This window comes from Protopterus annectens, chromosome 1.part1, assembly GCF_019279795.1.
Source record: "Protopterus annectens isolate FY-2018-M chromosome 1.part1, PAN1.0, whole genome shotgun sequence".
NCBI lineage: Eukaryota > Metazoa > Chordata > Ceratodontiformes > Protopteridae > Protopterus > Protopterus annectens.
In genome coordinates this window covers 1,585,714,115-1,585,741,922 of record NC_056726.1, presented here as the reverse complement: position 1 = coordinate 1,585,741,922, position 27,808 = coordinate 1,585,714,115, and positions in this window count along the sequence as shown.

The following is a 27,808-nucleotide window of genomic DNA, read 5'->3' as shown; positions in this document are numbered from 1 at the left end:
GTTTATTCTTAAAGACGTCTACCCTTGTGGGCATAGTTTTAAACATTTCCCATACACTATTGATACTTTTCTTCAACCATTCAATATTATTGTGGTATGTCAAAGTCAAGTATGGGGTATTATTAATAAAATTACGTCTCTCTGTCCTTGGTCAGACAGAGTCCCCCCATTTTGTGTAAGTGTGTTACTACTTGGTATTGAACTGCTCAACAGTGGGGTATATCTAGTATTCCAATATTTAGTAACCCATTTTTTTGCCTCTTCAATCAATTCACTCGGATATCCCCTTTGTAAAAACATGTTGTTCAGAATAGTTAATTCTTTCAGAAATTCTTCTTCTTCGCTCATCATTCTAGAAGCCCTAATCATCTGGCCCCTTACAATGTTCTTTTTCAGTACAAGGGGGTGGTCACTATCAAAATGTAGATATGCGTTGGAGAAATTCTCTTTCCAATATAAAGCGGATGTGTATCTCCTAGCTTTTACATCTTTCTTAATTTAACATCTAAATAATGGATAGTGCTCTTTTGGACCTCGTGTGTGAAACTCAGGAATGGTGTACTCATGTTGATATATTCAATAAAATTGTGTATGTCTTTTTCCTGACCTTTCCATAAAATTAAAATATCATCCAAGAATCTAAAGTAACTATGCAGATGTTGGTAATATTCAGATGTGAAAACATAATTCCTCTCCCAGAAGAGCATAACAATGTTGGCATAAATAGATTCATAGGTTCATAGAGTAGTACTAAGCTAACTGCCCTTGCGAGCCATTTTAAGCCTAGCAAATTATCCCTTGTGAGACTCAAACCCTGCACCTTATGTTTGTAAGGCAAACATCTTAACCATTAGGCCACCCTCCTGCCGCTCCCATTGCCACTCCTTCGGTTTGATGGTAATATTCTCCTTGGAAATAAATGAAGTTATTCCTTAATACCAATTCCATGTTTTCAAGTATAATACGAAATTCTTCAGGTTCGAGTAGGTCCATGTCCACAAGTGTCTCTTCAAACCATGCTAAACCTGTATCATGGGGTATTACCGTAAAAAGATCTTTAACATCAATGGTTATAAAGATCATTTCATCGTTGTAGTTTACATTATTTATTTTTCTTAATAAATCCCATGAATCGATCAATAAATGCTGATATTTTAGGTGGTAACCCTTTAATTTGACATCAATATATATGGCTAGTGGCTGTGTTTTTGATCCCTGTGCTGACACAATCGGTCTCATAGTGGGATCAGTAACACACTTGTGAATTTTAGGGATGCCAAAAATTGCTGGAACTACTGGTTTACTAACCATAAAAAATTCAAATAAATCTTTATCATATAGCCCTTGTAGTAAATTGTCTTCAAGAATAAAATCAATTTTTGAATATGCAATATTTATTTCGTTTCGAGATACTGTAGTATAGCTTTTATTATTCAGTATATTCAGCATTCTCCTCGTGTAATCCCACTGGTCCATAATGACCATGCCACCACCTTTGTCAGGTTTCATTATTCTAACTTTTTTATTTCTTTTTAATGATAAGAGAAGCTTATTTTCTTCCTCTGTCAAGTTTGTCAAACCAGCATTATATTGGTGGGGATAATTGCTTCTAATGACACTACAGACTACATTCTCAAAACTCTGAATATCATGTTGGAGAGGTGGGTTGTAAGTACTACGTCTTTTTAGCCCTTTAGACTCATTACCAATTACATTATTCCCTAAAGTTACAGATACATTCAACCTTTTAGTAAAAAGTTTTATATCCAATAATATATCACTAATACTAGGTATTTGGTGTGGCACAAAAGTGAAACCTTTAGTAAAAAGTTTGAAAAAAGTGTCAGAAATATCCATTCCTGTGAAATTAAAAATGTTAAAATCATTATAAGAACAAACAATAGAATTAACTGTCGTGCTTTCCTTTTCATTCCCAACTAAAGAGCTTTGTAAAAGGGTTTCATAGTTCACATCAACTTCCACTGAACTTGTGCTTAATTTCTGTGCTATCAATAATTCCCCGCCGCTTGGGCATAGGATGGCTGTTGTGGGGTCCTGTTTTTTATCCTCTCTGACCTACTGAGGCCAAATTCCTCTAAAGGGAAGTTGTTGGTGTAATACTCTTCCTGATAATTAGCCCTAGGGTCATTCATATCATCAACAATGTGTTGGTTCTGGTATTCGTCATTATTAACCTCATGTATCCCTTCCCTGTTGTGGTCAATGTGATGTGGGTAGTTGTAATGTTTGACTCCCCGAGCCTGGTATTGTCCATAATACGATGTATTATCATTGTGGGCATTGTTGGACTCATAGTCCTTTAAATCCCTTCTTAACTTAGATATTTTCCTGTTATAATTACGTGATGTGCTAGCATCAACATCTTGTATAGTTCTATAATACATTCGTTTATATTCATCTATTGAAAATAATAAATCTTCAGATATCTCTTTGTATAATCTATCAATAGTGTTTTTATCTTTTTCCATTCTACTTTCATTGTGCTTCATGAGTGTCTTAATAACAGAAAACCCATATTCATCAAAAATAGCACATATTTCCTTAAATAATGTTTCATCTGTTTCAAAATCTATATTATTTGGAAATTTAGTAATTCTAAGTCCCTTAGGTACAATATGTTCGTGAAGACATTTGCTAAAATACCAATTTTCCAAAGACAAATTTTTGTACTTGGTTAACAACATTTTAAAATTTTTACATTTATCTTTGTAAGTAGTATAATTACTGTTATGCTGTTCCTGTTCTCTTACATTGTTATGTAAAAAAGATTTGTTTAACCAATTATGAAAGTCCATGTTATGGTATCTTGTATAGTCATCTTCATTCCTGTGACGAACGTGATATCTTTCAGAATTACTCACAGGACCAGTCCTAACTTCCTGTGTAGTAGGTAATTCTCTATGGGGTCCATGAGCCCCTCTCCCTTGTAGTTCTGTTCCGCTAGTTTTGGGGCTGCTCTGTGCACAAGGGATAGAATTCCCAGCTTCATCTAGTGCACAGTTCTGCGAGTGACTTTGAATGATTTTAATTAACTCACTAAGAAGAGAGTTATCACCCGACATTATGAATGTATTTTCTCTTGTTGGCAAGCTTGAAAGTGTAAAGGAAAAATGAAAAAGTTTTTTGCTTCCAAAAAAATTCACCCCAGCAACCTGTTCAGTAGTAAAGTCTTATGCGAACAGTGTTCGTAATTCAAATCCAGATGGTTTAGATAATTTAGATACACACACAGTGATTGAAAAACGTGTTCTCAGTCAAACGCTGGTTAATTATATGTAGCAATTAGATAAAATGAACTAACGAACCCCTCAAGCTGCTTTAGCGTATAAACTGCTTGATATAATCACTAAAAGTAAACTCAAACTCAGAGAATACTTCAAAATAATATAAAATAAGATATAGAATAGTGTAAAATAACATAAAGTTCAAAAACAACCACTCGTGGAATAGCGTAGGTTGCAAAAGAGAAAGTACCTGTATTGTCATACGAAGAGACGTCTCTAGATACTGTACTGTCTTTTGTATCCACTTCAAAACCAGCTAGCGTACAGTACAAAACCCTAAAAGATCCATAGAATCAAATAACCATCCCAGGAATGGTATAAATAAAAGCGTGCAACCAGCACCGAACTAAACCAGTGTCATCTGATGAAAAAAATATGTGTATTCCGCTCCAAACACCAGAAACCTTGCTTCAAAGAAAGGCGCTGAACCAGTACAGCGCCGACTGTTGTTACTGTGTCAAGCACTACACCGGCATGTAAATAAGGCTCAATTTTGCTAAAAACTTGCTTCAAGGAAAAGTAATGTCAATGTACAGCGCAGACTGTAGCTGTATCATACACTACTCAAGTGCATAGTAGCCCAGGTCACTGATTAGTGCTTCTAAAAACACACATTACCGCCAGTCAAAGGGTGCAGCTGTAACACTCACTAGGATACCTTGCTCCACGCTGGAAAACCAAGAACCAAGAAAACTTTTATAATTGTTGACCATTTCAATTATTACACACTTTGAAGCTTAAATGCAGGTTTATGTGTGTTTTTATGTTTTTTTAACATAAATATACATAATTTTTTTTTATACGAGATTTTATTAACTAGGAATTAATAATACTTTATATATATATTTTTTTATATATTTAACAGCTTTAAGCAAAAGAAATAAGAACTAAACAATGGTTACATGTGGTTCTTTCATTCCTGACATATAGATGGATTCATAAACCTGCATTTAAGCTTCAAAGTGTGTAATAATTGAAATGGTGTGTAATCAACTTCAACGAGTAATGATCAATTTATTAGCATTAGTATGTGTATAAATGTGCAATGTTTGTTTGTCTTAATTGATTCTGAAGAGGTCTCGTGTTTGGTTCTACATCATCCATTTGCTGGATTTGTTGATATACAGATTTGTACTTAACTTCTTCTGCTTGTCAACAATGCCCAAGTGGGCTATTGTGTCAAATGCCTTGGCCATGTCAACATAGGCAGTGTGAACCATTTTGCCCTCATCCATTGCTTTGGTGACCTTCTCAAAAAAGTCCAGCAGGTTGAGTAGACATGACCTTCCCTTGACAAAAGCCAACTGGTTGGGTCCAGTGTCTGTAGGTCTACTATATCACTATTGATCATTTCCATGATAATTCTTTCCATGGCTTTGCATATAAGACTAGTAAGACTTATGGTTCTGTAGTTTCCAGGGTCTGCAGATAGACTACTTTTGTGTAGAGGGATGACTGTTGTTGTTCTCCATTCAAGAGGTACAAACATGTTTGGAGGTTACAGTTAAATAGTAATTCCAGACGGCCTGATAGGTCATGTTTCAAGCTATTTAGAAGGCATCCTTGGATATTGTCTGGGCCCATTGATGCAGTGTTCTTAACCTTAAAGAGTTGCTACACCAGATGTATGTGTGAAACCTTTAAAGTTTATATACACACTGCATACACAATTGTTTGACAGCATTAGTGGCATGCATATAATTCATTTCAGTGTGGCGTGTGACATAGATATATGTCATGCACACAAGGCAACTAGCCTCTGTTGTCCATACTGTCACATGCAGGTATAGCAGTGTCCCTACTAACACCTCCTGCAGATATTACAGTTTACCCTCATAGAGTGTGGATGTATCATAATATATGTCAGGTGTCTGTGTGCAGGCTCATCTGCTGTCACTCCACATCACATATGTTATGGCATAGGCATTGGATTAGTGGTGGTATTATTCTGATATTATCCATGATTGTGGTTGGTTCTTGTAATGTTTGCCATAATCCTTTACCTGTGGCCACCTTGCTGGAGACCTCTGCTGAGAGTACACTCATTATCAGGTATAACAGTCTGCTTAGCTTCACAATATATGCCCTACCCAAATTGCATGTCAGATCTCTGATAGATGTCTTCTACATTATTCATGTAAGAATATTTGTCTTACACACACACACACACACACACACACACACACACACACACACACACACACACATCCACCCCATTGTTATGTCACCTTGTGTGACAGTCACAGACAACACATTTTCATTGTACAATCTGTACTGTTCCATAAAGATACGTGCTTGGTGTTGCTGCTACAATCATCTTCCATTGACATGCCCTCCTCTGCCTTACATGCAGGGGTTTCACCTGTCATCTTTCCCTGTGCTCATTCCTCCAGTTCATCTGTGGGTCCCTATTCAGTACACACACACACACACACACACACACACACACACACACACACACACACACACACACACATACACTTCCCCTGAGTGATTTTTTCACATGGCAGTCCCATATTCTGTTACAGATCATTAACACAGCTTCAGTAAAGTATGCAAGGAATGGGATATCACAATACTCTGCACTATAAGTACACTGTCCTGTATTGTGTTTGGATCATATATTTCACATTCACACCTCTCATCTTTTCAGGTATTCCCAGGATATCCAGATGTTTTCCTTATCAAATATGTGGCTTTCTGCCATATCACTGGGATGGTCTCTGGATTGATGTGACACAATAATACATACCTTTGAGTGCATGCCTCTCAAATGCTCTGATCTATGCCGAATGTGCAGTTTTTGTCTCATATTTGTGGTCTTTTCTTCATAACATTTTTTCCTGGCAAATTATTGGCATGTCATTGCAGAGTGCAGTCAGAAACTGATGACTGACATTTGAGCTTCAAACTTCATGCTCTTAGGAAAGTTCATGCTAATGTACAACCTATATATTCTATCAACGTCCTAAGTTTGTAAGTTCAATATTAAAAATCTGTCCCTATTTCTGGCCCTTTGTCTCCCCATTTTTATGGCTTTGTCCGCATTTCTCGCACTAAGAGATTGAGAGTGTCAAATTCTAACATATTCTTATGTGACATCTATGTCAGTTATGTCTGTGTCACTGTTTATTTGTCCTGTCGTTAAGTTGTCCTCTGTGCAGCTGTGTTGCACTAACAAAATGACAGCTATTTGTAAAGCCCTGGTGATCTTTGTGCCATTCCACTCAAATCCGCGTGCAGTAGGTTCTCTCCTTTACGTTGAATTGCTATCTGAGTTCGCTTACAAGGTTTTGTGACCAACAATACTGTTGCGAGTTGCAAAATCTAGCTGAGGCACGCTACTTCTCATTAATATGCATTGCGTGCTGCTGCAGCTTGTTGGGCACTGTCTCACTAACATGTAAACTCCATGTAGGGTCTGCGTGAAGCCTACATGGAGTTTATTGAATCCCAGGGAAATTCTTTATTAATTTGCTCAGAATTTTTTACTTCCTGTTTCTTTATACTATTTCTCTTTTTAACTAAATATTTCTTCCACATATCTTACAACAATTCCCAGTTGGACTTTCGCAATAAACAAATGTAAAATAAATAAATAATAAATATAACTCACTTCCACATTTTATTACTTCCATCATCTTTTTACATCTTTTCCTCTTTTCTTTTTATTTCCCCAAGTCACAATTAAAATCTCCTGTAATTATTATATCCATGTTTTCCAATATATAATCCAATATTTTCTGAAATAGATTCTCCTTTTCTTTACTTATCACATATACATATATAGCAATAATGCTATACACTTTTTCTTGCCATCTTACATCTGTAATTGTTAATCTTCCCATTTTGACTAATATAACATCCAGAATTTTCAGTACTCTTCTACATCGAACTATTATTCCTTAACAGTGTTCATTCCCTATCTTTCATATCATCATCAGCCCCCTTCTTCCCATTTCTCTACATGGGATCGGGGTATAGTGTTAACTGTCGCCAACTCTCTTGATTCAGTGCCATATTCCTGCCTTCTTCAACACTCATGTCTGATTGTCACAGATCTTTCACACAATCCATCCACTTCTTTGCTGGACGTTCTCGCTTCCTCTTACCTTCTTCCTGTCTGTCCTAAATCTCCCTCACCAGATTGTCTTCTGCTTTTCTACACATGTGGCCAAACCACCGTAATCTGTTCTCTTTGATCTTTCCTGCAATTGGCTAATTTGGCTTCTGCTCTTATGACCTAATTTCTTCGTCTGCCCCACAGTGTGCATCCTACCACCTTTCTGAGGCACTTCATTTCCATCACCTCTAGCTTTTTCAACTGTTCTGCCTTTACTGCCCAGGTTTCTCTACCATACAGTAGTACTGGTCGCACCACTGTCTTGTACACCTTACTTTTCAGCTTCTTTGGCATTCCTCTGTCATAGACTACACCTGATATTCTATGCCAGTTGGCTGCAGCCCCTCTGATTCTAGCTTTGACCTCTTCATTCAGACTACCTTTCTCAACTATCCCTCCCAGATACTTGAAGCTGTTTACCTGTTCCACTATCTTCCCTTCTATCTGTATTCTCAGATTCTTCTGATTTCCCCAGTTTGCTGCCATTACCACCATCTTATCTGTGCTTAGTTTCATCCCGTGTGCCTTCAGATTTTCATTCCATTCTCTTATCCTTTGCTGAAGTTCTAGCTCAGAATCTGTCTGTACTGCCACATTGTCTGCATACAGCAGCTTTGTTGATTAGTCCCATCCAACCTGTTTGCTAATGTAGCCCATCACCAGTATGAACAGCAGTGGGCTCAGAGCTGAACCCTGATGTACACCCACTCCCACTGGGTACCCCTCTGTGAGGCCAAACACTGTTCGTACTTGAGTTACTGGGTCCTTGTACATAGCCTGTACTAATTCTGGCAATGTTTCTGGGATTTCAAACCCCCACTGTACTGCCCAGTCACCTTTCTTGGGACCTTGTCATATGCTTTCTCCAAGTCTATGAATGCCCAGTTGGACTCCCTTCTCATCTCTAGCTTCTTCTCAAGTATCTGTCTCAATGCAAACATCAGGTCAGTTGTGATGTATCCTGATCTGAATCCAAACTGCTCATCTCCCATCTTACATTCTACTACTCTGTGTATCCATTTATCAATCACCCTCTCCAGAACTTCCATGCAATGTGATAGGAGTTTGATGCCTCTGTACTGCCCACAGTTGTGTATGTCACCTTTGCTCTTGTACACTGGCATGAGTATGCTTATTCTTCAGTCATCTGGGATACACCTTTCTTTCTACACTGCTATTAGTACCCTCAGGAGCCATTTTTCCCCTATCTCACCTAACATCTTTATCATATCTGCTGTGACCTCATCTGAGCCTGCTGCTTTCCCTGACTTCATCTTCCTTAGTGCTGTTCTTACTTCTTCTAGAGTGGGCTCCTCTTCTTCTCTCATTGTAGGGTGTTTCTGGGGCAGTACAGCTTCTGTGGGGTTTTCTTCATTCAGAAGTTGATGGAAATACTCCTTCCATCTGCCTTTGATGTCCTCTGAAATGGTGAGCAGGTTATTGCTGGCATCCCTTATGAAGGGTGTCTGACTATCTTCTTTATCTTTCTTTCTTTGCCTTGCAACCTGATATAGGTTCATAGGTTCATAAGTAGGTACTAGGCTATCGGCCAAGGGCCTACATAAGCATAACCAGCAAGGTTCCATAGCTTACGCCACCCAAGAAAGTTATTTTCCTGTGCCACTGTCCAGCAGAGACACAGAAGTGATCCCCAGGGTGTATTTCCTATTTCCCATCCACTCATCAAGATTTTTCTTGAAGAGTGCTTATGAAGAACTTTGCTTGACATAGATGGGTAGCTTGTTCCAGAGTATAGGAAGTCTCTGGGACAGGAATCTATACCTCCAGCATGTCCTGTTTATTGTGGTGACAAGGTTTAGGTCCCTAGAGCATGTAGCTCGGAGGGATTGGGATTTCTTTAGGTGTAACATGTCCAACAGCTCTGGATGTGACATAACTTTATATGTTAGGCAGAGATCACCTCGGAGTAGGCGATATGCTACGGAGTAAACCTGGAGTTTTTTGAGGTGGTCAGTGTAGGGCATTTGTTTGAGGTCAGTAATCCTCTTTGTGAGGTACTTCCGTGGCCTTTCCAGCTGCTGCAAATGTCTTGTGAGGTACATTCCAAAAGGGGCGTTGTACTCTATAATGGGCCTAATGAGTGTCGAGTAGAGGGGAACAATGACCTCTTCTTTCCTGGATGAGAACCCTTTTATGATGAGATGTGCCACGTAGAAGGACTTCCTGACTACTATGGTGATGTGACTATCAAAGGAGAGACTACTGTCCACCTAGGTCCCAAGGTCTCTTATCACGCATTCAGTGTTAAGTAGATTGCTGCCTATATAGTTTCTTTGTGCCACTTACTGAGTCATTTTCCAGAAGTTGGTACAGTGCCTCCAATGCCCTATTCTTTGCTATTGCAACTTCTTCCTTAACCAACCGTCCTTCCTAGCCTGGTCAGTCTTTTTTGTCTCCCACTTCTTCCTGCACTCCTTCTTTCTTTTGATGACTTCCTGGACTTTTGCCTTCCACTACCACCACTCCTTATGTACTTTATTTGCATACCTGGCTCGGCCACATATCTTTTCTGTAGTCCTAACACATGTAGTTTTTAGACGCTGTCATTCTTCTTCAACTCCACCTATTTCCTTCTCTTCTTGGGGTGCTAGAGCCCTGAGTAATACCTTAAACTGTTGTACTGTCTCTCCTGGCAACTTCCAAGTCTTCAGCCTCGTCTCTGTTGACCTTAGAGCCTTCTCTGACCTTGTGGTAACTAGTGGTTTATGCTGTGGGCCAACTGTTTCACTTGGGATGACTTTACAATCATGGATTCTACCTTTTCCTTACTAGGAGGAAGTCTACCTGAGTTGCATGTTGACTACTCTTGTATGTGATCTTGTGACTGTCTCTCTTTCTGAACTATGTGTTGGCTACAATCAAGCCATTTGCCAGACGGAAGTCTAGAATGGTTTTGCCTTCTTTATTCCTGTTGCCCCACCCATGTGGGCCCAGGCAGTCCTCATAGGCTGTTCTGTCTGTCCCAATATGTGTATTCAAGTCAAACATTATCAACACCAATTTATTTTGTCCTGCTTTATTTAGTAGGTCCTGCAACTGCTGTCTGAATGCACTCTTTTCCTCACTCTCAGAACCCTGCTGTGGGCATAGGATGAAATTATGAATACTGCCCTATCATTACACTGGAGGCTGACTGCCATGGGTCTGTCATTAATTCTGATGATATCCCTTACTGCCTTCTGAAGCCTCTCTCTCACCACAATTCCTACACCATTTCTAGCCTGCCCTCCACCTGAGTAGTAGACTCTGGATCCCAAGCCAAGTGGCTTTGTTGCCCTGCCCTTCAATCTCTTGGATACATAGGCTATCCATCCTCCTCTGTATCATTATATCATCCACTTCCAAGCTGCATCCTGTTAGCGAACCTACATTAAGCGTAGCAATTCTCAGTTCATGTTTGGCAGGTTGGTTGGTTTTACATCCAGCTTATGCTCAACAGAGCTATCCCAGGTAACCCAGTCTGGGAAACTAGACACCGGCCAGCCAGTAGCTTATTGACCCAGGGCTGCTGGGCTTTATGGTGGGCGCACTCTGGCCAATAGGGGCACATTCCTGGCATGGGTCAGAGTAGGCCGGGTCCTCACTTATCACAGGTAACTACCCATGCCCATTTTTGGCAACATTAGTCAACATGAATGAATCCCTAGAGCCATATTTTACACTGTCGAGTGGCTAGCCTGGCCACAGCTCTGTGATCCATGTTCTCATATCTTGAGAATACTGCGCACCACAGTAAATGGTTGGTCCGTACAACTCTTCTCCCTATAGGGCACCATGTAGTATCTGTGCTGCTGCTGCCCACAGCTCCATTCATTGGTAAGTTTGAGATGGAAACAGCATGTTTTCAGACATGGGAGAAACCCCACAGAGACACAGGGAGAGCATGCAAACTCCAAACAAGCATTGGTCAGAGGTCAGGATTGAACCTTGTACCTTGTGAATGGGAGGCGAGGACCTTAACAACTAAGCCCTCTGTCCCTATCTTCCATAGTATTTCCCCATCCCATATGTTTTGGTCTGTAATCTTTCTTCATGTGTCAGAATTCTTATATCCTCCAGAATAATTATATCAACAACATATTTGTTACACCATTCTAAAATTGCTATCCTTTTAATAATATTTTTCATACTATTAACATTCCCTGAAATAATCTTTGCATTATTCATTTCCCTGTTTCTTAGTTTAGGAGATGCCATCCTATAGTAATTTCTTATAAGGAAAGCTTTATATAGTTCCTTTCTTTTTTATCCTTTATATTAATGACTTTAAATTTATAAGTTCTATCTGTAACCTTTCGACCTATGAAATTCTTTTTCCCTCCAACCATTTTACAGATTATATCGTCTTCATCACTACCTTCTGCTTCTATCTCTAACTCATCTCCATCATTGTGTTTTTTTTAGTATCTCTCTTTTCCTGAAGATTCATCTATTTCTATCTCATCTTTAGTCCTTCCTCGTTCTTTCTCTTTACTCTTATTTATACTACATCGCTTATTCTCTTTTCCTTCACAATCCACCCACAAATGTCCTGTTTTTATACATTTATAACATTCAAGTTCACATTTTTGCCTCATGTCTTGTTTCACCACATATGTAACATTTCTTTTTTTGTAACAATTATTAACTAAATGTCCTGATTATCCACAAAAATAGCATGCCTGTGGATGTCCCCAATATTTTACAACACTGCTGTTACCATCTGCATTTGTAATACTTGGGATATATAATTTTTTCTATTTCCATTTTCAGAATAACATTACAATCCCATGTCCCACTCCATAAACCCCTTTTACTATATATTTTTTTTAAAATGTCTATTATTTATTTACGTATATTTTTAATGTTCTTTTAAAGTCTGTCTTTCCACTTCAGAACTGTATGGGGAATTTCTTTTTAGTCTCTCAAAAGATGTGTTTATTATATATTCATTCCCAGGATTGCCATTTTGTTTTTCTCATATTCACACAAAAGTCTCTCCATACCTTGTACAGTCTCCAAGAAAATATCACAAAATGTCTCTTTGTTAACCATAATAAATGCTCTTACTTCTTGCTCTTTTACACCCAAAAGTAAAATTAAATTGTCCCATATCTTGTATCTTTCAGGTCTTGTTCTACTTTGCTTTGTATTCTTACCGCAAATTTTCTTTTCACACTGTCCTCTTTCTTTTTTCTCAAGGTCTTTCTTGTGTAGCTGCTACTATCTCTGAGTACATTTTTTTTGTTTTGTTTTTCTATTGCTTCCTTCCAGCATTGATTCAATTTCCCCTTCAATTATTTTTTCAGTAAAGCTCCCCCACAAAAACTCATTCTCCAGATCATTTTGGTTGATCATTTCTTGAAGTGTATCATACCACAGCCTTTCTGAGTGGACGTTTATAACTATACACTCTTCTCTGACTGTCTCCTCAGTCCGATCAAACAGCTTTCTTTGAAAAGCTTCCTCTTGACTGTTCCATTACTACACTAGTTACTTCTTCTGAGCTGATATTTGCCTCTGTTCCCTTCTGTTGATATTCCATCTCATACACCATCCTCCCAGCCACCTCTGCACTAGGAATGGGACTTGTGCACATACTAGTGTACAATAACACCACAAGTGGCAGTTGTAAGTAGGGGAAGTTCCCTGGTGTCCTGGTCAAATTTTGCCATTATCAGTTTGAATACCACCTTGGTTCTTCCCTAAAAATAGGCCATTGGTCTAGTGGTACTAACTGAATCAATAAAGTATAGATAAATAAAGAAACATGGCTGATATGAGGAATATCCATAAATCAAGGAGGAGCAAAGCCAAAACTCATACAGCCATGCATAAATCAAAGCATTTGAGAGGCATAAGTGAAGACCATTCTTGAAAAATCTATTCAGCCAGTATACCTACCCAGTTAAGAAATTTAAAATTAATTAATAAATAAATGCCCATGGGACTGCAACTGCATGCTGGCAAATGGTGTTGCACTTGTGAGTGCAGTGATTAACGTTTCTAATGTTTGTTGCTCAGCATACAGAATTGTCCAATATATCAGCACTGTTACAAAATAAAATAAAAAAAAAAAAAAAAAAAAAAAAACTTTTGTGTGTCAAAAAAAAAAATCAGAGTTCTGTGTGGTGCAAGCAAACCTGATGCCGCAACCATAAGGTGCCATCCTTGACAGTGATGGTGATGAGCTTCTCCTAGTGAGATAAATTTCTGATTTGCAGTCCTGACAGCAGCATGTGTGTTAACTTATGCAAAGCATACTTTTCTTACATAGGTGTCCGCTACTCTGCTGTGATACAGTGTCATGCAATACTGCACAGTATGGCAGCTGATAAGTCGCAGACAAAAGTGGGAATGAATTGAGTAGCATATGTTGCTTAATGCAAAAAGTGCAAATTAAGGTTTTAATTCATAGACATGAACTTTGGTATTTAATTTTGGTTTACAGCTAACCCAATATCTTCCTGAAATGTACACATGAACCCATAGTGGTGTACATAATCTTCTGATACTTAATTTACATAAATAATTACACATAGGACTGCAACTGCATGCTGGCAAATAGTGTTACACTTGTGAGTGCAATGATTCCCTCTCATAACAATATGTTTGTTGCTTACCATACATAGATGTTGCCACCTCACAGCAGGAAGTTCACTGGTTCAGTTCTCAGCTGGGTGCCTTCTGTGCAGAGTCTGTATGTCTTCCCTGTGTTCAAGTGGGTTGTTTCCAGGTGGTTCTGTTACCTTCCTCATTCTAAAGACATGCAGTAAGTGGACTGGAGACTCTAAATTGGCCATAGGTGTGAGTGCATGGTATGAAAGGGCTACTGCAGCAGGGCTAGCCACCTGGTGGTGTAAACCTTGGCTTCAGATGATTGTCACTGCTGAAGTGACACCCTGATCCGTAGTATAAAAATGGGAAAAAAGCATTATAGATGGATGGATGGATGGATGGATGGATGGATGGATGGATACATAGGTGTCAAGGATATTAGCACTGTTACAAAATAAAAGCCAAAAAAAAAAAAACAACACATGACCAACAGAGTTTTCTGTGTGGCAGGCAAATCTGCTGCTACAGCCATAAGGTGCCTCCCTTTACTGTGATAATGACTATAATTTTGCTTCATGCCTACTGACTGTGATAAATTATGAGTTGCAGTCTTGACAACAGAGCAGGGTGTAGTAGGGTACATATATGCCTTAAATTATGTAAAGCATACTTTATTGCATAGGTACTTGCACAACTCTTTACATTATGTCTGTGAATGGCAGAACAAAAAAAGCTATCTAACTGCATGTTAATGTTTCCTACTATGCAAGCTGAGTTTGCAAATATAGATCTTAAATGTTTTGTGCCTAAAAATGTTTACAGAATGCTGGCCTACTTGTCCGTCTCCTATTTTGGAGTATTGGATGTCACATTTTAAGGTGTGGCCCTTACCTTGCTGCAATATAGTATTTCCATCTAACCCAGCCCTTATAAAAGGTATACCAGTTACTCATCTCTCATTACATTCCAGAAACTTAGTATTGTAACTGGCTCAGAGTTCATCTGGGTTAGTCACATATTTCCGTGGTATGCAGTTTATCTTATCATTAAAATAAGAGGCAGCAACATGCAGTTGCAAGCCTGGATCATTAAAGGTGTCTTGCTACCAAAAGGTAGCTGCATCCAAATTTCAGCCAGGAGTTTGGAATCTCATAGGTGGACAGATGGAAATACCTCCAGATCTGTCATGCTTTGCTTACTTTTAAATACTGCTGTATTTTTACTAAACATGTTACTTCACTGACAGACACATTATGATGTGAATGGAGCCCAGTGGATAGGAGAGTCCCACTGAAGACTTTTGAACTGCATCTCTTAGCAACATATCTGTATGTTGCTGCCAGATACAGATTTAAAGCTAACTTTTTAAGCAAATTTGGTATTCAGTTATCTTCTGATGCAGTACATTACACACCTAAATAATTACCGTCCCTTAGAATGTACCCCTAAAATGTATGAATAGCAGTGTCATTGACTTTGCAATGGTTACTGCTCATTGGTCCATAAATTTCAGTTAAGAATATGCAGATACAGACACGCGTTTCTCCTGCCAAGTGATCACAACAAATGATGGTCATAGGTTCTGATACTGACCTGCAAGGAAACACTTCTGGTCATTTTTACAAGACACAGTTAAAAAAAGTCATGCTTCTAAGCAGTTTACTCCTTGAGACTTAATACTGAAAGAGACAGACTACATACACCTTGAAAATGAAAATCCTCTAAAATCTCATGAAATTCTCTTTTAATGATATTTATGTCATTTATACCAGCAAATGTAAACAGTTTGCAGCGATGCCTATTAACCACTCAGTTAAATACCATTGCAAATTCCTCCTTATGAGACAGTGGTCAAAGGTCACACTGTTCTGGAGCTTATTATGCTCTGAGTTATACCTTCAAGGGTAAACCACCCCTTCCTCCTCTGCACTTACCATAAATCTAATCCAAATACATTTTTTGTAAAAGATATAATTTTTATAAAGTATATCCATTTCTATGTTTTATAATTGTTATGTTTGTTCATGCAGTCTTTTTTTAAAATAGATATTTGCATGTACCACTTTGATCACGTTCTACCTGTTTACAGATTAGTTACTCTCGTGTGAACTCATCAAGTTAGATCACAAAGCAAGGCAGATCGGATGTCTATCTGGCACAGTAAAGGATCCCACCTCGCTTATCAAAAAGAGCAGGGGGAAGTTTCCAAATGCCCTGGCTAAATTTTAGTAGTATAAATACCACCTTGGGTCTCTCCTGAAAAGAGACTACTAGAGTGGTGGAACTAACCCAGATAACAAAGCATAAATAAAATAAATGTAGGAGAGGCAGCTCCTAAATGCTTTCTCCTATGCATGGGTTGCCTCAAATTATCTATGGTATTAGCCCAGTTATTCTCATTAGGGGTAATATATAATTATCGACCTTGGAATGGGTAAGGCCAATCTATATCTAAATGGGACAGGTTATTTCAAGGCGAAAAATGGAAATTGGCTAGGCTTAAAATGCCTGCAAGGACAGCTAGCCTTGTCTTTAGCTCTTAACCTATAAAGTTAAAAATGAAGATGATAATTTAGGCTTTTCTACATACAATGATTAATTGCCATATATTTTTAATATCCTTGTTCCAATCTTTCTTTACATAGTAGTCTGTGATACATCATATCTAATAATGTCATATTAATAGATAAGTGAACCGTAATTATTAACATTAAGTAATTTATTTATGATCAATCATTTTTTTCAGGTAAAATATTGCTTTATTGAAAGTGTGGGTTATGAATATTCTGACTATCACAAAACATTGCTGATTTTACCTAAGTTATCCAGTCATGTTGTTCACATTATTCTGTCCAACCTTTGACATTCTGACTATGTGAACATATGTCAATGTGTAAAACCTGAAGAACCTATAAAAGCTCAACTAAAATGTTTAATTTAGTCAGATGTCAGGGTGTTTACCTAGCATTATGCAAGAGTCATGCATGGAAGGTTAATTACTTACTGTCATTTATAAATTGAGAAAACAGTATAATTTGAATTAAGGCGAGGTCACAGTTTGAAAACAGTTCTGTTTTTTCTTCTTTTTTTAAACCTTTGTTATTCCTTCTATATTTAGAGTTCTGTTAGTGGAACCATAAAAAATCATACATTTCACCACAACATATGAAGCAAACAGGCTTCAACAGAGGACAGTTATCAGTCTTCTAAACCATAATAACTCTGTTGGCTTTGCACTAAATTTCAAAAGAACATAACCTTCCACCTTACATAAAAGTAGTTGTACCGGCTGCATTTGAGTAATTCCAATAAAATATCATCAACATTAACACATGGTGTATTTTAACACTCTCTTTCCCACTTAGTTATTTAATTGGTAGATAATACAAAAGTTTGTTAAGTCACGTTATTGAATTTTAACAAAAAAAGAATAAAATTCATACACAGTCTATACTAGTCTTATTGACAAGTCTGTGTTTTCTGAGTAAATATGCTGTTTGGAGATGTAGGCTTACTAATCTTGAATGTTATATATAAGCTATGGTGAGATCCAACCATAAATGAAAGCAGACCTCAGTGATAAGTTTACAAAGATACCGACCTCCTGAGCAGTGAAGTCTGAGCTACCTGTGGCAAGCCATGTTCAAGATGTAATTTATTCCATAGTAATTGACTACTTGTCATGTTGGTACATCTGGTCAATCAGTGACTGCATCCTGTTTCAGCCTGAATTAGTTGTTATGCCAGATGCTCACATTTCTACATTTTTCTTTTTCTTTTTAAAGTACTGTTTAAGGTATTTATTTTTTCTAGCCACTTTTCTGTTTTTATGATACTGAATAGCTATTTCTTTAATAGTGTGCAGAGTTCAAATTACTGTCAGTGTAATTTCAAAGCATTTGATAACATTTATTCCTTTTATTTTTAGAATTTCTCAGTTATTCTGTGCGTATGTGAATCTGAAGCTGGTCTATATAAATTCACAATTTATTTATTTATTTATTGACATTTCATTATCAAGAAAGTCTGACAGGGTAGAAGCCCATTTTCAGCAGAGGCCAGGGGAGAAAAGCTCCGGACATTTACAAAACATTTTAAGAACAATCATTTTACAATCTTCAAAATGAATACAAAAAATATTCTGTTTAAATAATTATAACAAATTATACATAATATAAAAACATTGGTTAAAAATCGTTATAAGGCATATGACAATCATTTACTACTTAGAGAAATTTTATATAGTTTGTAGATAAAAGTGTAGGGGCTTCTATCCACATCTGTATGCAGAGGGGTTTCCCCTGAAAAATGTATAATTTAAAATGTTCATTAGGTTATGCTACAGTGAGATGAATTTTGTGAGTTCTGTTCTTAAGTGTTTCATGTTATGATTTACATTTGAGCATTTTTTCATGCTATTTGTTTACAGATAATTCTTGTAAATTCATTTAACTACACCAATTTTTTATTATTTATTAATTTATTTATTTGAATTTGTTAAAATGCCTCTGTTAATAAAATTGACTTGATATTGGTCTAAACTTTGAAGAAATATCTTCAGTTAGCCTTCATTGATATAAGCTTAAGATGTCATGTCACCAACAAGTGTTTATTTAACCTAATTATTATTATTATTAAATTGTGGTACAGCATCTAGCATTGTCACCTCACAGCAAGAGGTTCTTCAGAGTGATTGTCTGCTGGGGTGCCTTTTGTGAGGAGTCTGCATGTCCTCCCTGTGTTTGCATGGGGTTCCTCTGGGTGCTCCAGTTTCTTCCCATATTCTAAAGACATACAGAAGGTGGATTGGACACTCTAAATTGGCCCTAGGTGTGCATGTGTGTGGAAGTGTGTGGTACAGATAAACTGCCATGGTAGGGCTAGCCACCTGGTGGTCTAAACCTTAGCTCTATATGACTGTCACTGTTGAAATGAGAGCATGACCCCATGTGAAAAGGGGAAAAAGAGGTTGAGGATGGTTGGATGGATACAAACCAGTTTAAAAAAAGTAAGATAACAAAACCAAACTAGCAAAGCATCTAAACAAATACAGAAGCAGGTGTGACAAGAAGAATAACCTAGCATGCAAAGCCCAATAAAAGTAACAAGTACACATGAGGTAACTTGAAAAATACTTAGCACAAGTAATCAGATTTTCTACCCTGCTTGAAATTATTCTAACTTATCTTTTGACTTTAAAACATTTATAAATGTCATTAATGTCTTAATAAAATAATCAGTAGATACTAAGATGCATGTTCTCCCACATAGTTGTTAATATACCACATTTAATTACAGTTGAAGCTATGACTACAATCATTTGTATTTCGTGTGGAATTTAAAGCTGAAACATTTCTAATAAATGTAGATGCCATTGATAAACTTTCAGTCCTTTCAGGTCTGTGTTCAAAACTGGCATTATTAATGTGAGAAATTGACTCAGCATACTCATATTCATTTACATGTCCACAAGAGAGAGGTGTTGGGTACTTAAAGGATGCCACTCATTTCATAATGCCGATTTTATTTCCTCTAAGAAATGATGACTTCACAGAGAAGCTAATTATTACTGGGAGAAGAGCAGCATCTGTGATTATTAGTGACTGCGAGTAAAAATCAGAGAAATGAAATGAGTTGTATGTGTTCCAAAGGAACATAGCAACATAGTAGGAAGTGATCACAGGGACCACAAGAAACCTAGCCATATGTACATTTGTGAACTAACAAAGAGCTTTCATCTTTGGGGCACAGAAATTAGTAAGACTGTAGTGATTAAAATTCAAACTTTCAGTAATGCAGACATTTTGAACATCGGCCCATTTTAACATCAGCTCTTCCTTCTTTTTGAGTGAATTGCTAAATCTTAAGAATTTCAGGTAGAACACAGGACACTTTAGCTCTTCAGATTCATGTGTGTAGTAAATCAATTTACAAAAACTTCATGTATGTATCCAGCCTTGCTATCATTATTTCTAGATAGAACTTAGTCAGCTGTAACAATAATACATTTAACAAGTCAATAATAATGGATGTGTAGTTGCACAGTGGATAACACTGTCACCTCACAGAAAGAGGTTCTCCAGTTCAATTCTCTGCTGGGGTAGCTTCTATGTAGAGTCTGAAAATCATCACTAAGTTTGTGTGGGTTTTCTCCAGGCACTTTGCTTTCCTCCAGTGTTCCAAAGACATGTGGTAAATGGACTGGATACTCCAAACTGGCCATAGCTGTGAGTGTGTGTGGTATAGAATAACCACCATGGCAGGGCTATCCACCTCATGGTGTGAACACTAGCTGTAGATGATTGTCACTGTTGAAGTAACACCCCTAACCTCATAATCAAAAATGAGAAAAGGGGTTGTAGATGGCTGGAATAATGGATGTGTAGGAGCAGACTGGTATGGAAACATTTAAACTGTCACACTGCCCTCCCTTAGAGAGGAATTTATAACTGGAATCTTGTCACTAGGCTGGGCTGATTTTTTGCTTCTTTTTCATGCCTGGCATCCAATAGTTTTTAATGAAATGTACTGTTAAGGCATTCTTATCTCTTGACTAATTTAATAGAATTTGGAAATTGCATTTACACAAAATAAGTATGTTTTCTAATAAGCTATGGAACAAATAAGAAAACAACTGTTTTAATTGTATAATATTAGTTCACCTGGCATAAAGCTCTAATATTTTCCCTTGTCTCACTTACCATGAAATTACCTACTTGGCTCATCATGTGGTACTTTTAACTAGATTTCTGCTTAAAGCGTACAGAGATGTATACTTAAAAATGCACATAATGTACACATCTCATATAGATAGATAGATATGTATTGATATAGAGATATATGTATGTGCCATCCTTTTCTGTTTATTGGTAACATCCAAAAAACATGCATATAGTATGCCTTGACTTGAATGTATGAACATTAAATAAAACTCACTTATTGATATCTATATACACTAACTGGTAAGAAGTTGAGAAAAATGCATATTCAGTAGTCAATATTTTGTTAGAAATATTCTGCTCAAACTTCATAAAAAAATTCTCTCAAGTGATGTTACTTTTTTGTTAACATTTTGATGAAAAAATAAACTGCTGTTTTCTGATGTCACAACAAAAGTATTTGTAAATGCATTACCTGAGAGTTAAAGGAAATCAGGGAAAAAATGACGGGTCAATCTAAAAAAAGTAAGGCATCTGATTATTGTAGAACTTTGATCATGCCTTTGAAAGATAATTGTTCGAATTAGCAAATGAAAAACACATATACTAACTGCAACACTTGTAACAATTTACTGCATGTCACTGAAGAAAGAGTTAAGACTTTATTGGGCCCTTTTGCAAAATGTTAATTGTTATTTGTCTCGATCCACCTTGCCTTCATTCACTTTACTTACAAAACATACCAGATGTGCAAAATTCAAGAGGAAAAATATATTGATTAGCCATCATCAGCATTGTTTCACCCACGTGGGTCACCTCTATTGATCAGGTGTAAGTAACAGTTGCCTGGTTAATGTGCACCTCTTAGCTTTTGTAAGTAAAAGCAAGTGATATAATGGTTTCCTTGTTGGAGTCTGGGGAGGCATGCCAGTGAGATGAAAAGCAAGCATAACAAAAGGCCAGGGCAGCTGGGCCTAATTCCTGGACCAAGAGCAATGGGAATAAAACACTAATTCCTAAACAGAGGGATGCAGCATGCTTGCCACCCAGGCAGGCTAAAGCAGATTAGCACATAAATGGGGAATCAACGTTCCCTTTGACTTGGAAGGTCAGAAAGGTTATTCAGTTCTTGGCTGGCTGCGGACTATTCACCTCTGCTGTTTGCTATTCCCAATTGACTGAAAGGTCCTTTCTTTGATCCTTCAAAAAGAAATGAAGTCTTCTCATGGCTTCTTCACAGTTTAAGAGTAAACAAAGTTTAGTATAAAATGAATTGACTGCAGTAATATATCACTTCTGCTTTATAATGAAAGAATTGCAAGGACCTTGACATACTTCTGTTTTTTTTTTCCACTGGACATCATAAATGACTCCACTTGTTATCTTCTATTATTAGGATAAGTTCCATCTAAGTTCATTTATGTCCCTTCATTCTCAGAACTAATAAAGTGTTTTCAATGAGTACTGAACAGAACAAGTTGTAATGACACTGAAAAAGTGACGTTATGATTGCCTTATTTTTGCTGATTACACACACTTCACTTGGCATTAACCTTACCAGAATGCTTGCATTAAGCACCAAAAACAAGCCTAATAAAATATTTGACCACATAGTAATTTTGTCATAAATTGTCAAATTACAGTAATTATGGAAAAATAATATTGTTGTAACACAATGTAATGCCCTCACTAAACTGTAAGGCTTTAATGGTCATTTTATAGCTAATTTCCAAAAAAAAGTCATGACCATATTTTTAATCAGAATTTATAAAAAGGAATTACATTTTATTTTGGCAATGTAGCTTTTTAAACAAATCATGTCTTGAAAATTAGACAGAAATGTAATCTAGAAAGTACCTTTTCACCTGTTCTAAGTCAGGATGTCACAAGGTACTTTGCGGTTTAGAGTGCTTAGATATTGTTAAAAATTGCTAATTGGTATTGCAATGACTTATGCTTTTACTGAAAATGGGAAAAAAAGGTAAATGAAGTATTCCTTGTAGCTTAGGTATATTGAAGTCAAATGACTCATCAATACGAATAACAGAAGTTCCTAAAGTAACCATCTACTCTGTCGTTCAGTGATGATAAGGAAAAACGACCTGGCTTTTGTACTTTATTTACTTAGTTTTTTTCAATCAGAAAAGTCCAGTTAGTTAGAAACCAATTTACTGTTGGGGCCCATGGAGAACACCTCCAAATACAAAAAGTGTATGCACTTAGAAAAGCATACCAATCTATACAGAAGCACAAATAGCACAAATAACCAGTTCCTTTGCAGATGAATAGGTAGCATTTTGGATATGATTGGATATAGCGGTGTGCCATCTATTCAGTCTCATCATCTCAGGAATATAAATTACATATCAATGAATATGGCTTGTCTGCAACGTATTTATGCATGTAGTCTTCTTTGTAATGCTAGCTTCATCATCCTGTGGCCACACATTACCATCAACAACAAGCTCATACAATATTTTATTCTTTTATGTGCTTGTCTGTGTGAGGTGAGTTACATTGGGCCCATATGCATATATTCTACTATCAGCATAATCTATAAATAGAGAGATAGAGAGACAGACAGAAAGATACATTAGAGTCAGTGCTTTCCCCACACAACAGAACTGTATTCAGCAGTAGAAAATTGGTGTATTTATTTGATCTGACAGCTGCAAGCAAAACTCTATATAAAGTAGTTACCAAAATTAGACGATAATTCTTGAAAAGAGAGTTGTGACCTGATGTTCGGTGTGGAACTAAATTGCGTACGTTTAGCCCCTAGTGACATTTTTTCCTTCCCGCAGCACCGAAAGGCTGCAGCCAAGAAACATGAGAACCAAAACACAGAACAAGGACTACACAGTTATCCAATGGAGTGTGAGCAGCTTTGTATGTTCTTTGCTTACCTCCTCCCCTACAGACAGTGACTAATGGATGCATGGCTAGACTAGAAGTGTATGTGTGTTTACAGATGCACATGCCGACACACAAACACTCACACATGTGTGTATCTATACCTCTCTTTCTATATATATATATATATATATATATATATATACACACACACACACACACACACACACACACACACACACACACACACACACACACACACACACACGCACACACACACCAACTCCAGCATAATACACCTCATTGAAGGCAAAGGCCTATCCTTCCTGAATGTTTGCCACTTGCTATATATAACATGGAAATGGCTAAAAAAGAACAGACTGAACCTCCTACCTTCACCTAGATGTATGATGTGGTTTCAAGTCATTCACTTTTACTCCCATTCATGGCTTTTTTACTGTCTAGACTCACTTGTTGATTTCATGTCACAAAGGCAGCAGTCATGGATTGATTACCCGGTGCTATAGAGACACCATTAATGTTCTGCAAATATTTACACAGATATAATGTGCAGTACATTATGTCATGAAGCATCTGCAGCAGTTTTTTTTTTAATTGTCACTGCCTTGGGTCAAAGCCTGGTATCATGATGCAGAGTTTGTACAGGTTGGAAAATGTTGAAATAAATGAGACACCATTGAGAAAGCTAATTGGACATTATAGAAAGCAGAGGAAAGATGGAAGTGGAATTACTGAATCAGAAAGTGACATGAGCTGATATCAGTGGTTTGATATACTGTAAGAGATCTTAGCTGATGGGAAGAAGGATGCAGGTTTAAAAAGCAGCCCATGGATACAGCAAGTTTATCACTGAGGCTGTGTGCAACAGTGGACAACAAAAGGCAATAAGTTATAGTTGCAGTGCTTAAACAAGCGAAAAGCCTGCAGCATACAAACGAGCTTTGTTAGTCAGTCCCTTTTTAGATAAGCAAACCGAAGTGCTGTGGCATCCAAATCCTTCCCAAGAGGGTTTTCACAAAGTGACTCCAGATGCTACCTACAAAGACTTCTATTGGTAATTCTGACTCTTAATTCAGGACTCCCTTCTCGGAGCTGACTCCTCTGGCCTAGGGCCACCTCTGCTTTGCCAGACTCTCCACACTCCTCTGGACTCTTGAACTAACAACTTCTGCCATATTGTGAATCCACTGGCTTTATAAAGGCACTGGTAATTGAATACTTCTCCTTTCCTGGATGTAAGACTTTTTTTCTTTAAGAGGGTCTGTCTTTATTCCCTGCCTTTGTGCATTTGTCCATAATACAGGCCTGCTGTTCCACCATCTCAATACTACTAAACCTAGCACGGGCGTACTGCAAGACCGTTCCTGTGATTCTTAAAGGTTACCATTATGTGCACACTAACTTAGTGTACACTCTCTGCATTCAGTAGCATTCCTTCCACATTGTATATGCTGTCTGTTCACTCAAAAAGGCCACACTAAGTGAAACCTTTATGAATCCCAGCATCTACCTATGCCTACTGATAATATACACTAGGTGTCTTTCCAGTGGAACCATCATGATATGTTGTAAGCGACCCTCCAACTTGAAGCCACCTACTCTGAGCCTACTGTAAGGTTTGTGAGCCCCTGCCAGATTGCCTACATTATGATGGTGAACAATGAGATGGTGATGAATGTGAAAGCAAAACATTGGAGTGCTTCAGCCCACTGTCCAAGCTTGGCACTGTCTTCATTCTGCTGGTGAAGGCACTGTACTGTGCAATGATCCTTAAGTACTGCAAACTCCCTGTCTATCAGTAAGTATTGCACAAACCCTATGGCCCACTTTATCTGGGGTCTACCACACTTATTTTATTTCTGCAGCTTGCATTTAATCAGGTACATTAGGGGAAAGGCTACAGAGGCAATCCTTGGCATGAATTTTCTGAAAAACGCACCAAATCCTCCAAAAGGCATTACTTGTTTTTTTGTCTGATGGACTAGGCATTCTTTCCCAGTCTCTGTTTTTCTCTCAATTTAACTGGAGTTCAATTAATCCCTCACTTATTATATATTGCCAATACTAAACCTCAGTCATACTAACTTTGCATTTTGGAACATTGAGAGAAAACCTTGCCTAACCTACCTAAAGGTGTACAAAACTGCCTGAACTTTTCTAAGATAAAAATTCCAGTTATTCTAGTATATGAGCACACACTATCCAAGAATAAGTAATTGAAATGTTGTAGAGTTGCATGGAGACCAAAAGAGAAGGATAGTATGTGGGAATGGACTGTCCACGTTAGAGAGCATAGTCTTTTCTGCATCATTTGTAGTTAAGGTAATCTCACAATATCCCTTGGGCAGGTCCAGGAAGGTTTCTACTACTTCATAAGTAGTTCTAAGTTTGCTGCTAACAGATTATCCATTTTCTAATAACTCCTCCCAATATGCTAACCATACACAGCCTTTAAGTTCAATTCTGTATGGGGGGATATTGATAGAATTTGGGGTATACGATAGGTTCAGTTCTGTCCATCTGTATTTTCAGAGCCCATTTAGAAGATTTTTATATTCCCAGAATAATCTTGGAGTCCATCTTCAGCTGGGTTATCCCTCATAACTTTTATAGACTTGCTCAATTTTCTGAGGCTGCCAAGCTTGGGTAGGATCCTACCTTTCAACATTGGGGAACAACTGTGTATAAACACTCCTAGGAATATTTTACATTTAGCTACTATAGTATACATTTCCATATATGGGGCACCTAGGCTACTGTGAGAAAAGCACAACATCAATACCTTCCAATTAGCTCTATGCTGGCCTCCTGTACAAGTACAGCTTAAAGTTAATTTCTTAATATCTGCAAGAATTTTTCCCAAAGTAGGAGTAGTCCCTGTATAGAATAAAGGACCAGGGATAAAAATGAGCTAGATAGAATCTATATTAATTGCAATAGGTCTGAACAGAGTTCACTTCTCTTTTGTAAGAACATTCTAGCTGAGTTTTTCTAAAATAAAATTCTTTGTAGATTAATTCCACTGAAGCAGTCATAGAATTGGAGGACTGCTATGTTAAATAGACCATTTGGCTAGCACCTAACAGAAATGAGCATTCATGTGACAGGGAGGATGATAAGAAGTGAATTTTCACTGCTTCTGTCTGTCTTACATGTTGATTTTACAGCCATATATTTCCCAAACATTCTGTAACTTTCTTATTGTGAAATGCAAGTCTTTTAGAGGTTTAGTTAAGTACGTTACTAAGGGTGGCCGCGGCAGTTAGTGTTGCCGCTATACAGCAAGAGGTTCTCCAGTTAGATCCTCACTTGGGGTGCCTTCTGTTGGAGTCTGCATGTCCTCCCTGTGATCGCATGGTTTTCCTCTAGGTGCTCTGATTTCCTCCCACATCCCAAAGACATGCTGTAGGTGGATTGGATACTCTAAATTGGCCCTAGGTGTGAGTGGGTGTGTGTGTGTGAGCCTTTTGTGGAAGGTTGGGCACCAGGCTGGCAACTCGACAATGTAAAACTCCACTGACAATCATGAGTGGACAGGTGATCCATTGCAGTGACCCCTAACCAGGAAAAGCTTAAAGTAGAAGTTACGTACATTACTAAGTCATGCAGTATAATTTGTATTCTTTGCCTGAAAAACAATCATCAACTATAGGGGTAACCCTCAGTTTACCAGTGAATGGTTCCAAATAAATTACAAAAAGGATACGGGAGAAGAGGTAGCCATGCCTGGTTCCCTTAGACAATGAAAAACGTGATGACAACATTGCCCCTACCTTTATACTCCTAAACATCCCCATGCAAAGATTTCTAATTAGTCTTATACAGAATGACAGAAAATCCATACATTTCCATGTATTTCAGCAATTTACCATTCCAGGTGGAATTTCAGCAATATAGAGGCACGGTTTGAAAAATACATGGGAGAGTATGTCATCTGCAGATTCACTGTTGTATCAATTGTTGAATAGGTATGGAACTGGGATGAAAAGTAGGTATACATAGGGGAAGGTAACTTTAATAGCAAGTGGGTGTCCATCATTGCCATAGAGTTTAAATACTTCCTTACATTAATACTGGAGGGGATGTAACATATGTGGTCCAGAATGAATTTGTTTCATTGAATAACAATAAAAAACTCCAATGGCCAATTCCTCAAACAGCACCAAAAACACCAGTAAAGAAGCCAAAAGGAGAACAGATGCAAATAATCCAAAATCAAGTCACGTTTCCACACAATAATGAACGCTTTATTTAAGGTCTGCGTTTTCGTCCAACAATAGACTTCATCA